The 16715-nt window shown below is 35.9% G+C and overlaps 1 protein-coding gene across 11 annotated transcripts in view; it reads right to left on the bottom strand.

The window, feature by feature from the left end:
- The window catches only part of Chl1 (cell adhesion molecule L1 like), a 208306-nt gene that overhangs the window by 99573 nt on the left and 92018 nt on the right, over positions 1 to 16715 (bottom strand). The gene's annotated exons all lie outside the window — the stretch shown is intronic.

Below are 16715 nucleotides of genomic sequence, written 5' to 3'. Positions count from 1 at the left end.
ACCTTTGAGAAAAAATGAATAAATTTAATACATATTTCAAAAGATATATTCTACATATAGAACACCAATTAAATTTTAAACATTTTTCTGCATTCACACAAAGATAACTTAAAATTATATTTCATAAAATAACCTGTTAAAGTAAATATGGTTTTGATTGTTTAAAACAATGAGCTGCATATTGCTGGGTTTGCAGAAATAGAACTTTCAATGAATCTCATTAATTTTATCAGTATCTAGTTAAGGTTAACTATATTCATAGAATGTAGCAGTTTTGACAAGTGCCAACAAATTCAAAGTATTAAGTTTTCTTAGGTTTGCTTTCAAATACTTAAGCATAGATGTAATACTTATGTAGATGGTACTGCATTTTAATCTACCTCACAAGTAGGATGATATGAAATGTGAAAGTAGTTAAAATTTTCTAAATCTCTCATCAATGTAGGAAAATCAGCTTTTGTATTTAGTTTAGGTAACTAATTTATTTTCAAAAGTATTGGGAGGCTTGTTATTTATCATAATGAATGTTAAAAAGAGTTTCAAAGTGGAATAAAATGTTTAATATGTGCTGTACCATAAAAAAAAAAACAGTATACAGACTGAAGAAAATTTAGTTCTGCTTCTGATAGTACTTAGTCCTTCATTGAATATTTTCCCTTCTGACTCTTATTGGAAAGTAGTTGATCTCAGCCATCATCTGGTCTATCTACAAGGAAGTGGTTTTGCAAGGTTTTGTCACAATGCCTCAAAGATTTGACAGCTGGTGGTCACTGCACTACAGGACTTGCGTGATAGACGTGTGTCCCCCAAAATACATATGTGCATACGGACATATGATGGTTAATAAAAGTTTCTTTGTATGGAAAATTTTAAGACTTGATACACAAAACTGGGAGGACAGTGGATAAGAAAATAACAGTGTTCTTTTCCTCTAGGACATAGGAATGATTAATACCTGAAAAAAAAGAACTTAACTGGAAAAATGTAGAAGTCATATTAAGTCAGTATACTCAGATGAAGAAATCATGATGGGCTGTGAACTAACTGTATGGAAGAAGCAGGATCAAAAACAAAACATATAAATCTGCATAAGCTATATTCTATTATCTTAGTTACTTCTCTATTGCAATGAAGAGACATCATGAGAAATGCAACTTATAGAAGAAAGAATTTATTAAGGTTTAGAGTTTCAGAGAGTGAGTTCATGACTATCATGACATGGAGCATGGGAGCAGACAGGCATGGAGCTAGAGCAGCAGCGGAAAGCTTACATAATATCAGTGTGTGTGTGTGTGTGTGTGTGTGTGTGTGTGTGTGTGTGTGTGTGTGTATGTGTGTGTGTGTGTGAGAGAGAGAGAGAGAGAGACAGACAGACAGACACAGAGAGAGTGCTAGCTAATTGGGAATAGTGTGGGCTTTTGAAACATGAAAAGGATACACCTCCTCCAACATATCCACATTTACTAATCCTTCTCCAATCTTCTGAAATAGTTCGGCCAACTGCAGACCCAACACTCCAACATATGAGCCTATGGGGAACATTTTGATCCAAACCATCACAACCATTAATCTTAACCTAAGTCCCTTCACAGATTTTTAGCACATGTATTTCAATCCAGGTACTTGAATACTTTTTCTTTTTCAATATTTGAAAAAGCACTCAAGTATGTTTCAGTGACCAGGATGGTCACAATTATCAACTGCTAGAGAACATTGAGTACCACAATGCAGTAGTCAGGATTATAATATTACATGGTTGGGCATCTCTGATTTCTCTTTTTCCATGTCTGTGCTCTTTTATACCTAGTATGTTGTTGCAATCACCTTTGTTTTGAATTCACACTCTTTGCTTCCTCTAAAACAAATGTAACCAGAGCAACTTACAGTTTTAAAACTCTGAAGGCCATATGGCAAAAGAAAGCTTTCAAACTTATCTTTCAATATAACTTGTACTTTATATATTCAACAATCAAAATGGAAAATAACTTGAATAAAAAAGTAGGAAAGATAACCAAGAACTCACCTCTTAAATGGCTAACAAGTATATGGAAAAAAATGATAATACCGCTGGGCGGTGGTGGCGCACGCCTTTAATCCCAGCACTTGGGAGGCAGAGCCAGGAGGATCTCTGTGAGTTCGAGGCCAGCCTGGGCTACCAAGTGAGTTCCAGGAAAAGGCACAAAGCTACACAGAGAAACCCTGTCTCGAAAAACAAAACAAACAAAAAAAAATGATAATACCAGGAAAATGAAATCACAACCACAAGAAGTATACATGAAATATTTTCTCATACCAGAAAGAATGGTTTGATGCAAAACAACAACAAAAATAAAACTGTTGTAAGGATTTTGAGAAAAGAAATTCTTAGATGTTATTTTTAGGATAGCAAATTAGTACAACTGCTATGAAAAATAGCATGGGTTTTTACCAAGAAATTAAAAATACAGCTGCAATCAGTAACCAAGCAATTTGCTTCCCTAGTACATATTCAAAGAATATGAAATCAATAGATTAAAAAAAGATGCCTGCAGAGGCTGAATGCAGATCAGTTGGTAGAGTTTTTGTCTAACATGGACAAAGCTTGGGTTTTGGTTCCCAGAACCTAATAAACCAGTTGTGGTGTCAAATATAAGCATTCAAGAGGTAGACACAAGAGGATCAGAAGTTCAAGATCACCTAGGGGTACCAATTACAAAGTCAAGGTCAGTTTGAGTGGCATAAAACCAAAAAGAAAGAAAGAAAAAGAAAATACATGTGTACTCTCATGTTCACTATAGTATTATTCACAAGAGACAAGATGTGGAACGAACTTAAATGCCCACCATCAGACAAATGGATAAAGAAAATGTAGTATGCTTTCACAACGGAACACTAGTCAACATCAAATAAATTAAGAAATACCATCACAAAGTAGGCACAGAAAAAAATTGCATGATTTTAATATAAAACAGGGTTTAAAGTCTGTCCATCAAGTCATGATTGGCTACCATCCTTAAAGAGTTAATTAAAAGAGCCAAAGTAAACCTGGAAAGCAGAACAAGGAGGTTTACTCAGTGTGGCTGCTTTGTAAAGATGGACAAAGGGATACAATAAAATCACCAACTCTGGTTCTTGACGTAAAAACAAAATTTAAATAGATAAACAAGGACATGGACATCTAAGCAGTCCCGGAAAATCTTGCTCACTATTGACCCATCATTGTCTGAGCTTTGATCTCATCACTTAAGGTGATGTGCCAAGTTGTTAAAACTGTCAAATCTCTTTCCAGGAGAGGAAAGTTCCCCCTCTGGCTGGCGTCCTTTTCCTTCTTCCAAAATGAGTTTCCTGGGGAATTTCCCATTTCTCAGAATTTCCAATTTCTCTGGAGTCAGTTGTTTCAATCGTCGAATAGTCAGATTGAGAGAGACAACTGTTTCTTAAAAAGTCTACCATATTGTCAGACATGTTACAATTTTACTCATGTTGAAATAAAACCATGCTGAGAGAAGGGATTGGTGTTTATGAAAGACTGGAGTGGTGAGGGGAGTATGGATGGGTGTGTTTATAAGTAATAAAAATACACAGCTAGATGGAGTGAGTTCTAGTGTATTGTTATATCAAAGGGTGATTACAATTAACAGTCTTATATCATATACATAAAAATAACCAGAGAGGAAGATTCTGAATGTTTCGATAATAAATGAGACATGTTTTTGGTTGTGAGCCTAGCCTTTAACGGCTGAGCCATGTGGGCCGGGCGGTGGTGGTGCATGCCTTTAATCCCAGCACTTGGGAGGCAGAGGCAGCCGGATCTCTGTGAGTTCGAGGCCAGCCTGGTCTACAAAGCGAGTTCCAGGAAAGGTGCAAAGCTACACAGAGAAACTCTGTATCGAAAAACCAAAATAAATAAATAAATAAATAAATAAATAAATAAATAAATAAGACATGTTAGAGATGATGGCTGACTTAACCTCAGTTGATCATCATGCTGCATAATCATTTACCAACAAATCACAATATATTCCATAAATATGTACTTATTACTTAGCAATTAAATATAAATTAATTAAAATTTAAAAGTCTCAATCTATAAATATATTCCTCTTATCAATTAGAACCTTCAGGAGAATCACAGTGAATCAACTGTGATCAAATTGATTTAAGGCACATCAAATAAATAATATCTATGCATAACCACATGCCAGAAGTATCTTTTTTTTTTTTTTTTTTGGTTTTTTGAGACAGGGTTTCTCTGTGTAGCGTTGCACCTTTCCTGGAACTCACTTGGTAGCCCAGGCTGGCCTCGAACTCACAGAGATCCACTTGCCTCTGCCTCCCGAGTGCTGGGATTAAAGGCATGCGCCACCACCGCCCGGCCTCAGAAGTATCTTAATATGATTTATTTATGCAAATTCATATAGAAGGTGTAAGTTTTTGTTTCAGATACTCCATTTTGTGTCAAAATGCTAAGATACATTTTTAGTCATTTGGGGCCTGTAACTCTACAAATGATAAGAGGCAGTCTGTCCCATTTAAGGCATCAGGAACAAAGTATGATTTTAAGGCAGTTATGAAAAATTTATAAAGACCTTATCATTTCTGTTAGCTCATCTTCTGCTCAGTTGATGACATTAAAGCTGACAAACTTGACTGATCATCCTGAACGCTTTTCTGAGAAGAACTAATGCAGAATCCTAGACCAATGACCTAGATCCCCAAACCCCCTATATATTGTGCCCTTCCCTTGAATAATAAATAAGAACCAGAAAGCAATGTCAGCTTACATGTCATTTTAAACTCATCACCTCCTTTTATTTGAGTAACACATATACCATTCTGGGATAGAACTATACAGTTCACATAATTATGTATGCCTAATAACCATTAGCTTTTGCTTCTAATACTAATACTATTGCTTTTTTTATCATATATCATTTTAATTTGTTTTTATTTCACATTAAAACCAGAACATTGTAAAAGAAATTATGTCAAATGATGTTGTGAAATAAGAACGTAAAATATTACACATATTTGCTCTTCCCATTTCTAACAAGACACATAAGAAGTAAACATGAATATTTGTTTAAATAGTGTACAAGCTTCTCTTGGAAAATTTACAGTTATTTCTTATTCTAATTGTTTAGGAAAATAGTGCTTAAGAAAAACACTGTCAAGGGGCTTAGCTTCATAAGTGTAACTTATAATTAAGGCAGAGGTCACTGAAATACTGTAATTTCTCTTAAGTTTATCTATACTTGCCTACATTAATTCACTGATTTAATGTTTAAGAACAAAAGGTGTTCAATCTTATTGTTGGAGGATGTCTCGTTTATCTTTGTGAGTAGGAAGAGAATACCAAGGCCACTGAAATATCCTGAGATTATAGAGTGACAAGGTACGAAGCATTCCACAAACCCTTTGATGAGAACTGAGGTGAACTAAAATAGCGTTTACCCAGGTAATTTTGGCCCTGAAATTAGATCTTCCCCTTGAGTGAAAGAATTCAAATTATCATTCTTGGCTACTAACATGTCATTAGCACTAATAAATTATAGTACTAAAGAGCTGATGTTTTCATGAGTGTTGTGGTATATCATGTAATTTAAAGTCAATGAAGCTAACATGCTCAAAAAAGGGAATAAACTTTATACATGGCCAGATAGGACTATGGTAAAATTTATTAGGATGTAACTGACAAGAGAAAAGCTCTCAGTCATTAAGAATAACTTCTTTGTGAAGGAAGAGTTACAGACCAGGAGGCAATTTCCATACAGTAATTGCATGATAGCAGCAACTACCCCTCAATAGAGTGCCTTCTTTTGAAGAAAAGTGATTCTCACAAGATTTCTGCATTTGTCCTCACACTTTCAACCAGACAGTGTTGAATTTCAGCAAAGGTGTACATAATTGTGAAAAGACTTCATTTTTCTCACCAACCAAAAGTCACTTTCACTGAAGGTTTCATTTATTCAATGGGGCCTAACATTGCTCAAATGGGAGCTTCTGACTCAGTCAAACCCCTACTGGTTTTGAGGGGATGTGGCAGTGACTTGTATTAAGCAGCTAAGAATGATAAGCTTTTGTTGTTGTTCTTTTCCATTTCATTGATTTGTTTTTCTTCATTGGGGCCAGAGCTATCTAGTTCTTTTTCCACAGATGTGTTATCTACCAGTTGCAGTATTAAGTGTCCCCTCAAAAAAATGTGATCTGCAGACTATAGCCTTATGTATCTGTGCCTGAAGAAATTGGTAAGGAGAAGGCTAGGTGAGAGTCAGATCTATTGCAATCAATGCAGAGCTCCATGGAGGTGGTGGATCTTTTCTATTTTCCCCTAATTCTTTAGCACTCTATTTCTGGGCTGTTACCATCTATATAAAGATCTGATTGAACAATCATTTTAAAATAAGAATGTACAACAGCATCTCATTTCTCATAAGAACATGGATCGGAATTTTTACTGTGTTAGGGACGGTCGGAGAAATATCTCTAACTCCTCTATCCCATATTCTGGATCTCCAATTGCACATCATTTATTTCCCAAATACTCCAAACAATGACTGTCTGTCAACCTCATGATGCTTTTTGTATACAAAGAAGATTTGCCTTGTGAGAGTAGTTGTCTGCAATTGGCATTATATGTTCCTTAATAACTGCCCATCTTTCTTTTTGCACTATGTACTCATGAGGGCAAGAATGAGTTAGGTGCCTGCCCATCACAATGTACTATTACCAAGGTCATTGTCTTTCATGTACTTGTCACCCAATGAATGGGTGAACTGAACAGAGGTTGAGTATCCCTTACAGAAAAATCATAAATACTGCAGAATTCAATGACTTTCAACTCTGACATAATGTCACAAATGGAAAATTCCACACCTGACTTCAATTGAAGTTTTGTAAACTATAAGTACATTAAAGTATCCCAGACAATTACGCCCAGACTGTGAATAAAAGATGGGCACAGAGCATAAGTGAATTTTGTATTTTGAATGTCACTGTGTACATGATATTTCAAAATCAAGAAGATTTTAAGTCTGGAATGCTGCTGATACGAAACAGAATATGGAAGAGTTTAGCTTCCCTGCACATATACAGTGTCTATGTGGAAAAAAAAATTAAACAGAGGAACAATGAAACTTGACCAGCATTGCATCCCTTGTCCTTCTAAAGTCCTTGCTACTTTTTTTTTTTTTGGTTTTTCGAGACAGGGTTTCTCTGTGTAGCTTTGTGCCTTTCCTGGAACTCACTTGGTAGCCCAGGCTGGCCTCGAACTCACAGAGATCCACCTGGCTCTGCCTCCCAAGTGCTGGGATTAAAGGCGTGCGCCACCACCGCCCGGCAAGTCCTTGCTACTTAATATGCTTCCCTACTCAGCCTCATAAACTTAACTGATCCCAAATCCATGTCTTTTATTCAATCCTACTGAATTCAATGCCTATCTGCCTACCCGCTACACCAATCTGGAAAAAAACCTCCAACAAGCCCTTTCAACTCAGAAGGACCAAAGCTCTGTTGATCTATCCTCCTGTGTTGATTTCCAAGTCCATAGCCTCACTCATTATCTACCCAAATACCCCAGAGCAAAGCTCCCAAGTCCATTAAAGGACCAAAGTAGAGAGTATGCTCCATACAGCATTGTGCTGGAGTCCCCCAAACTACAAGCCAACATAAGCCTGCTATTTTACCTATTAATCATCTTGGGCATTTTGTTATAGTATTGGAAAACTAACACACAAACATCCATATGATGACAAACTATCACTTTTACTGAGAACAGCACTGAGAACAGTGACGATTAGCCGTGAAAATTCAGGTTGGCATGGTAGTCCACTTGGGAGTACATCAGCATAGTCAGAACTGATGATCAACATGGTCTGTACACTCCAGCCCTGGACCTGACAGCTACACCAGACCTGTGCAGTTGGTCGGCAATTTGCAGTCTAATCTAGTTCTGTAATCACTAGCCCACTGAGATGGCCCAGATTACATTCCTGCATCAGAGTAAAGAATTCACAATATTAAAATCAATTTGGCTGCCTGTTGTTAACCAAGGGTCTGTTTCTTCAGTCCCGCAGAGATGAGGCAAAAAAATGGAGCTCTCTTTGAAGTTAACAAAAGCTTAAGGTCAGATCATCTCCATGGGATACAAAGCAAACCCAGGAAGAAGTAGCAGCTAAATAGTATTTGAAGTGCTCGAGCGGAGAAGCACTTCTGTAGTACACAGTATTCATTCATTATTCGATAGAGCTTTGTTCTGTCCACTGTGTTTGAAGCACTGTATGATTAGAAAACATAATATGTTCTTTCTCCCATTGATTAAAATAGCACTATTCTTTGAGAATTGTTATTCTATTTGTTCAGATCATACTGAAAGCCATTATAAGCTAGGCATTCATTTTACCCACGATTCTCATTTTACCTGATGGCTCTTAATAATTCTAAACTATTTTAACTGGCTGGAAAGAGTGAATGCAAAGTTAACAACAGTGGAACTTCCATTTTCTCTCATGTTAAAAAGTTACATTTTCTAACCCTCATCTTACCCTATTTTTGGCCTGTAATCCTCATCATCTTTTCTCTCACTGTCTGTCTGTCTGTCTGTCTGTCTGTCTGTCTGTTTCTCTCTCTCTCTCTCTCTCTCTCTCTCTCTCGTGTGTGTGTGTGTGTGTGTGTGTGTGTGTGTGTGTGTGTGTGTGTGTGCCTGGAGATGAAACACAGGGATGTGGGCATTCTAGGATAGCACTCTCCCTCTGAGCTGCACCCCCAGCCCATTCCTCTCCATTTCATATATGACTCACTATCCCCTAGCCAGGTATCCATGCCAGATTTTATCTGTGTCATTCTCACACAGTCACTTCAGTAATCCTCCACATCATCTCTGCACCTCATATTTCTTGCTCACCATTCCTATGATTTATACATTATCATCCTTATTTCCCCATGTACCTTGTTGACATAATTATATGGTCATGTATTTAAGAAATTGAAAACGTGATTACTAGTTATCTATTCTCCAATTTAATCACATACTTCCCCTTCATTGGTTCATTTATATACATAGGTAGACTATGATACAATGGATAACTACTTTTTCTCTCATTCCCCTTCTTTCTCTCTCACTGTCTTTCTTTCTCTCTAACTTCCCTCCTCCTTCCCACCTACTTTATTCCAGATGCGGGCTTGTAATCAAGGTTGGGCATTCATTATATCTAATCTCTCCCAGAAACCATGATGGGTTCAATAGATGAGCCTATTACCCAACAGGGCAACCGCAGTTACTCTCTGAGAATTTCCAAAGCCTCTTTTCCTCTGTGGTCAGGAAATTATGAAATCATGAGTCAGAAATTCTCAGGGATCATGACTCTAACCCCATGGAACAGTCAGTGAAAAGCAAGCTGATGCGGACACAAAGAGAAGCAAAGAGGAGTGGTGGGGGAGGGGGAGGGAGGGGAGGAGGAAGGAGGAGAAGGAGGAAGGGATGAAGGGATGAAGGGAGGGAGGGAGGAAGGGATAAGCATCAAATTCTAACTGCATCTCTAAAGCTAGGAATAGCCACGGTTTGCACAATTTTTGTATATGAAATAAGTCCCAGTTTTATTAAATAAATTGACATAGGTTTGTCATTTACAGTCAAAGTCCTAAATTTATAAAAGATATAAAACTGAGTATATTATACTGAAGTACAGATATAAGCCTAATTCAGTGCTAGGATAGGAAGAAATATCAATTAAGAAGTAACCAATTAATAACCAAGTACATCATAGGATGAAGGAGCAGATATTTCTTAGGAGGCACAAACTATCTCTAAGTAGCACCTTCCAATGAACATGGTACATGAATCACAACTGTTATTAAGAAGGAAACTGAAGTCCTCTCAAATCATTTAAAACACCAATGAATCAATAATTAGAATGGAAGTTATGAGTATTTCTTGGAGTAGTAACTGTATTGCAGTTCCAAATTGTTCCAAATTCTGACTTCTAAACAGCAACCAAGTGACACAGATATAATCTGAACATTATACAATGTAGATGCATAGACATACATAATCCTGGGATGTGTAAAATGCAGTACATAACCACCACCCAGTCAATATCAAGAGCAAAGAGTTAATACTAAATGAAGTGCAGAGAAAAGCCAGTCTTTGCTTGGCTTCCTCAGCCTTTGTCTTTTTTGAACATAGTATTTAATTGGAATCTTGATGCTTGCAATTCAAATTAAATATCCAAAGGCACAGAACTGACCTTTCAGCATTTTAGTGGTGCTAACATTAGCCTTTATATATATTCGTTAGGAGAACTCAGTTAAAAACAGATGATTACACCTTTGTTTGAATTACTTGCAAAGAATAAAACATTATCAGTTTTGATTCCATCACCTCTTCCTCTTCCTCAACATAACTCCTTGCAACATTCTAATGTGCTTTGTGTGGTAGTTTATCTGAAGGTACTTTTGCTTTTGTTTAAGTATTACACTTTAAGCCCTGTTTGTCTTCCTAGCGAATGCTTTTACCCATTAGTCAAAGGGCAAGCAATGTTTAAGCAGCTGCTCCTTCTGAGCCTTTGGGACACGAGAAACTCCCATAGTTAAATACTGTGTTCTCTTCAACTCCGTGCTTAGCTTTTGTGGCAGGGTGACTATTCATGTAAGAATCACAATTCGGTATAGACCTTAGCCCTTCATCATTTCTTTTTCAAGAGCTGCCAGGTCAGCTCCTTTCCTAAACCCTGTTGGATTTGAGGTGTGTGTGTTGAAGAGGCGGGGGGCAGAGGATTAGAAAACAAAGCATGTCTTTTAACTAGACATGAGTGGTAGAAACATATTTATGTCCACAAGAAATTGAAGGAAGAAAAAGAGGGGGTGATAGCCAATGGCAAATCTCTACAAAACATTATCATTTTAGTAAACATCTTTAAAGAATAATCTAAACTAACCTAAAACATCAGGACATTGAATACATAGGCACTAAATAAATATTCATTTATCGATATAATAGAATAAAATAGCGGCATGAAACTCTATGCTAATAGACATCAACTTCTTTACATGTTTACAGATGAATGATTTGGAAGTTGTATTCTTATAGACCAGCTCTGCATGTCAAAAACATGCTCCATTGAGATTAAAAGACATCAAACTCACCAGTTATGTGAGTTTGCTTATGAGATCCTCAGTTGTGATCCTTAGCATCATGCCAATGCCAGGTGCAAAGGCACATATAGATAACCCCAGTGCTGGCAAGACAGACATAAGGAGAATCTCTGAGCTTGTTGGATAACCAGTCTAGCTTAATTGAGGTTACAGATTAAGTGAGAGATACTATCTCAAGAAAATAAGGTAGAGGACAGCAAAAGACAATACACAGACCCACACCTATTCATATACAAGAATGTGTGCTGAGAAATTTACCATACATACATGTGCACGGACTTAAAAATAACATAAGAAAACAAACTTAAAATAACACTTGATAGAAGCTAGGGTCACCTAAGAAGAGGGAAAGTCCATTGAGAACATTCCTCTATCAGACTGGTCTGTAGGCAATTACGAGGGTGTGTTTACTTGATTAATTATTGATGTAAGAGAGCCCAGGCCACTATGAGTGGTTCAACTTCTGTGAAGGTAGTACGAGGTTGTGTAAAAAAAAAATGCAAACTGAGGATCAATCCGGTAAGCAGCCCTCTTCCATGACCTCTGCATCTATTCCTGCATCCAGGTTCCTACTTGGAGATCCTGCCCGGATTTGAAAGTTTGTAAAATGCTTTTGGTCTTATTGCTTAGCACAGCAATAGGAACCAAATTGGTGTAAAATCCAACTAAAAATATTGGAGGGAAAAGAAAATTGCACATGTACTAACAATATAAAGTTTGTATCTTGATTATTCTTTAAAATACAGAATACCCATTATTTACATAGAATTTTCATTGTTTTAGGTTTTATAAGGAACTTAGAAATTGCTAAAATTATAGATGATGTGCATAGATTACATGTAAATGCTATGCTATTTTATATGAGTATTATGTATTCAAGAATTCCTGAAATGAATCTTGTATGGATAGTGAAAGAATGACTATATTTTCAAGATGATTTAGTGTGTGTCTACCTTCCAATACCAGTAAAAACAGTGAATAGCAAAAAGAGAAAGAAAATGGATATGGATAAATCATATTGTAATTAATTTTTAGAATCATAGACACAATGTAATTAGCACAGTTTTAAAGCACATATAATTAAACACAGCCATCCCTCATATATCTATTGGTAATTGGTTCTGAGACCTCAGTGCATTTCTTATGTAAATTTACATAATACATCCATATAACCTTTGTGTTTCCTCAATCTACATAAAATATGCATACAACTTCTGTATTTCTTCTATCTCAAGGTCTCTCTATATTAGTTATAATCCCCAGCACAATAAATGCTGTACATCTACTCATCATACTCTATTCTCTCTGAGAGAGAACAATGTAAAATAGTTTTGCATGAGGTTTTTCACTGCTATGAAAAAATACCTTAGAAACCAACTTAAAGGGGGATGGAATTAGTTTTACTCAGACTACCAGCAGTCTCAATCCACTATGGCAAGGACACAATGGAGTAAAGTAGCTCATAGCAGCAAATTACAAAGAGAAAAAGAGAATGCTTACACCATCTGGATTTCTCCCTTTTCATATTTTATTACATTCCATCCCTCTCTCCTATGGGATGAAGAAAACCACATCCTCTTTGGAAACTTTTTAACAGACCTGAACAAGGTCTCCTAGACACTTTTCAATCAAACCAATGTAGATTCACTCTCACAAGCAAATCACTTATATTAGGAAGCAAAATTTAATGTACGTGAATATATGCATTAATATCTTCAAGTTCTAGTGGCTCAGAATCCTCATGTGGATTCTCTGATAGGAAAAGAGAGGTGAATGTAACAGAGATTGGATAGAATCTAAACAAAGTAGCATTTATACAGCTGTTTCTTTTCTTTCTGAGTACATATTCCAATGTACTTTTTTTTTTTGCTTGCTATTATTTTCAGGAAGACAAGAAAGATTCATATGACCTTGAATTCAAGCTATTTATCTTCCAGCTAAGTTAGTTTCTTTATTAGTTTGTAATAACATCTTAAAACTTTATATTTATATGCATAAAACCCTTCATTATTTTATAAAACAATATTTATTTTATTAACTAACCATAAATGCCAATACATCTATGCATATATCAAACAACCAATCAGTAGACGCTTATTGGATTTTACTCCAAACCAATGAGTTAGGTTGATTAAAAATTATTGACATTAACAATTGAAACTTAACTTCTGTAAAACATCGATTCTCTCTACCTATAGCATTTACCTCCAGGATGGCAAATCAAATTTCCCAACTACATATAACATGTGGTCTTATAATTACTATTTCTAATAAAAATGATCTTTGTTAAAAGAGAATTATTTATTTTGAAGACACTTAATGAATGCCTGCAGCAACTGATTCTCAATTTTCACAAATAAAAAGCATCAAACAAATGTATGTCAAAGACAAACAGAACTTCTAGATTAAATATAAACAGATAGCCTGGGTAACACCCCCCACGAATGCCTATAAAAATCAAGCTACATTCAAGCAATAGTCCCTCCTTTGCAGTAATAGCACAGGGGATGACAGTCCTGACTTAGAAGTGTCTACAACAGAAACAATGTATCTGTCACTTGGATATTTTTACAGGATTTAAAACACAGAGTCAGCATTTCTAAAGTGTCAATTTGTCAGTAGCACTTTTATGCTATCCAGAGCATGTGCACAGGCAGAAAATGTAATAAAGCATGAGCTAGAAATAATAGACATTTTCTAACTCTTCGGAAAGTGCTAGATGAATCATTTCTGCCTTATCTTTTTCTTGCTCAGCACTGGGGCCAAAACGATAATTTGGATTCAAGGATGAACTTAAGTCCTGTCTCAGAAAGGCCATTTCTAAGCACGCAAAGGTTACTTTTATAGGATGAGCTGCAAGAGACAGTTTTCCAGCTGTGACACTCTGCTGGATCAGTCAAGTCAGCAGAATGTTAAAAAGAAAGAAAAAAGAAAGGGAAAAAAAAAAACCTCCTGCAAGGAAAAACAAATGCTCCAAAAGATGTCAAAATGGTCCAAGCTTCATTACGTCCACTGACAATCAATTTGAGAAGCTACAGCCAAAACAGTTCTCCATGGGGCAATATAAGTATGGATCAGCTAAGATTTGTTTTAAAAAGAGGGAGAGAAAATGTGACCTTTATGGTGTTGTATTTATAAACACTGTGTGTGATTTTAACTGAAAATAGCAATATTCAGAAATGTGATTACTTGCTTGTCCATAGTAAATTAATTATTTGGTTTGAAGTTTAGGTCAGTAGTCCCCAAAATATTATTAGCATGAAGCTAAGTATAAATTTATAGGGATAATTTCTACTGCTAGATATTTAATCTCCTCTACGGAAGACAGGGTAAATTAAAATGAAAATCAACACATGGAATGGTGGGAATTTCTTTATTCAATATTTTGTAGTTGGTTAAGACATAGGTAAAATATATTTATGATAGTAACAAAAGTACATATATCCTATGTGTCTCATCATCTGGTATATACTTTGCGTATTCCCTGGGGATAAATAAAAAATTCCTTTAATTTAGTAATTACAAAATTAATAGTTTCTTTTTGTTAACAAAACTCTTCTTCATGTCCTTGAATTAAAAGAATTGTTAATTTATTATTTATATTTATATTTAAATACACAGACACATGAACGCATATACACATACATACAATGAATAAATAATTATACACTAATTTTTATGTACATACTTCCATAGAATATCCATATGCATACACACACACACACACACACACACACACACACTCACACACACATACTTGTTTTGTAGCAATAAAACTACATTAATAGGTTAAGCTATATGGTGTCATTCATAATGTCAATTATATTATTGACAATAATTGAACACATCATCAGAATATTTTACATGTGATTACAACCATAATCACTTTCATGGTATCTCATGTTCATAATAATATCATAAACTACCAGATGAGAGGAAAGGTCACTCATTTCCTTGAGAAAGCCTTTAACCTAATACCTAATCTAGGAACAGGCCAAAAGGTAAGAAGTGAAGAAAGATGAAGATATGACTCTTTCCTAAATTATACTAGTCAGGCATGACTAATTAGAATTTGTCACTCAATTAAGCAAATAGGAAGCTAAAACTTGTAAGGAAATATAAAACCAAGGTCATTCATTGCCTTCTCAAGTGATACCAAGAATACATTTCCTTTCCTAACCTGAGATGTATAGACAGCCAGTCCTCATTATTAACATGTTTTCTAAAACAAAAAAATTCACAGTCATTTCCAAATATACACAGTGTCAAAAAACTTTACACGTTGTAACAAATATTCCCAGAAAATGGAGAAAATTATGATGTCTTCTCATTCCAGCTTTTGTACTGTAAACTATTGCCCTTGAACAGTCTATTTAGCTTTTCAAATTTTTGTGCTTTCTCTTGGTGATTGCAATATTTAAAATACCTAGAATTTAATGAGTGTTAGTTAGTGCTCTGAGAACAAGAAGGTCGTGGTGTGCCTTGTGCTTTAGACAAGCTGATCAAGACCGTTGAAGTGCTGTGTATATGAGTATCATGTTACTGAAAAAGCAATCTGCTTTAAAGAATGTGTCATTAAATAGAAACACACAAAAATAACTAGTGTAAGTACTGATCACATGATAAAACAGAGACCCGGAGTCAGTAGAAAGCAGCCTCTAAGTTTCACCGGGGCAATCATCTTGTATTTCTAAATTCAGTGTTTGCTGCTGATGTTAGGGTGCCGTGGGATGGTCTGTATGTCAAATGTGTTGCTCTGATTGGTTAATAAATAAAACTCTGATTGGCCAGTAGCCAGGCAGGAAGTATAGGTGGGACAAGCAGAGAAGAGAATTCTGGGAAGTGGAAGGCTGAGGCAGAGAGACGCTGCCAGCCACCACCATGACAAGCGACATATAAAGTACCGGTAAGCCACGAGCCACATGGCAAAGTATAGATTTATAGAAATGGGTTAATTTAAGATAGAAGAACTAGAGAACAAGAAGCCTGCCACAGCCATACAGTTTGTAAGCAATATAAGTCTCTGTGTGTTTACTTGGTTGGGTCTGAGTGGCTGTGGGACTGGCGGGTGAGAGAGATTTGTCCTGACCATGGGCCAGGCAGGAAAACTCTAGCTACATTAGGGAGCACTGCTAGTGAAAATAGTGAAACCTGACTAAAGGTTTCTGCTTTTGTTTTCATCAGTATTGTGATTTATTAGATTTATTCGTGCATTAGCTTCAGAATAAAAACATTTATCATAATCTACGAAAAAGGATGAAGAATCAGTATTTGAAACAAACTATTTCAAAGTAATTCCAAAATGAAAAATATCAAGTTTTCTGTCTCTAAAAAATGAAAAATACACCTGAGTTGTAGTTAGGACTTTATTATTGTTGTTGCAGTTGTTGTTGCTATCAGTACTGGGGATGGAACCTATGGACTTCATGGTAAGAGACAAGCTTTATTCCACTCAGAACCATCCACAACCCTGCTAAGTGTATCTTCAGTCCTCAAAGTGTTATATAACATTTGCTTCTGCAGTCTGTCTTAAAATAACAAGTTTGTTAAAAGATAAAAACTCCAAGGGATTCAAGTAAATTAAA

This window comes from Peromyscus maniculatus, chromosome 3, assembly GCF_049852395.1.
Source record: "Peromyscus maniculatus bairdii isolate BWxNUB_F1_BW_parent chromosome 3, HU_Pman_BW_mat_3.1, whole genome shotgun sequence".
In the NCBI taxonomy this organism is placed as follows: Eukaryota; Metazoa; Chordata; class Mammalia; order Rodentia; family Cricetidae; genus Peromyscus; species Peromyscus maniculatus.
Note: the sequence above shows the minus strand (reverse complement) of the source record. Positions and strands in the feature narration are given on the sequence as shown.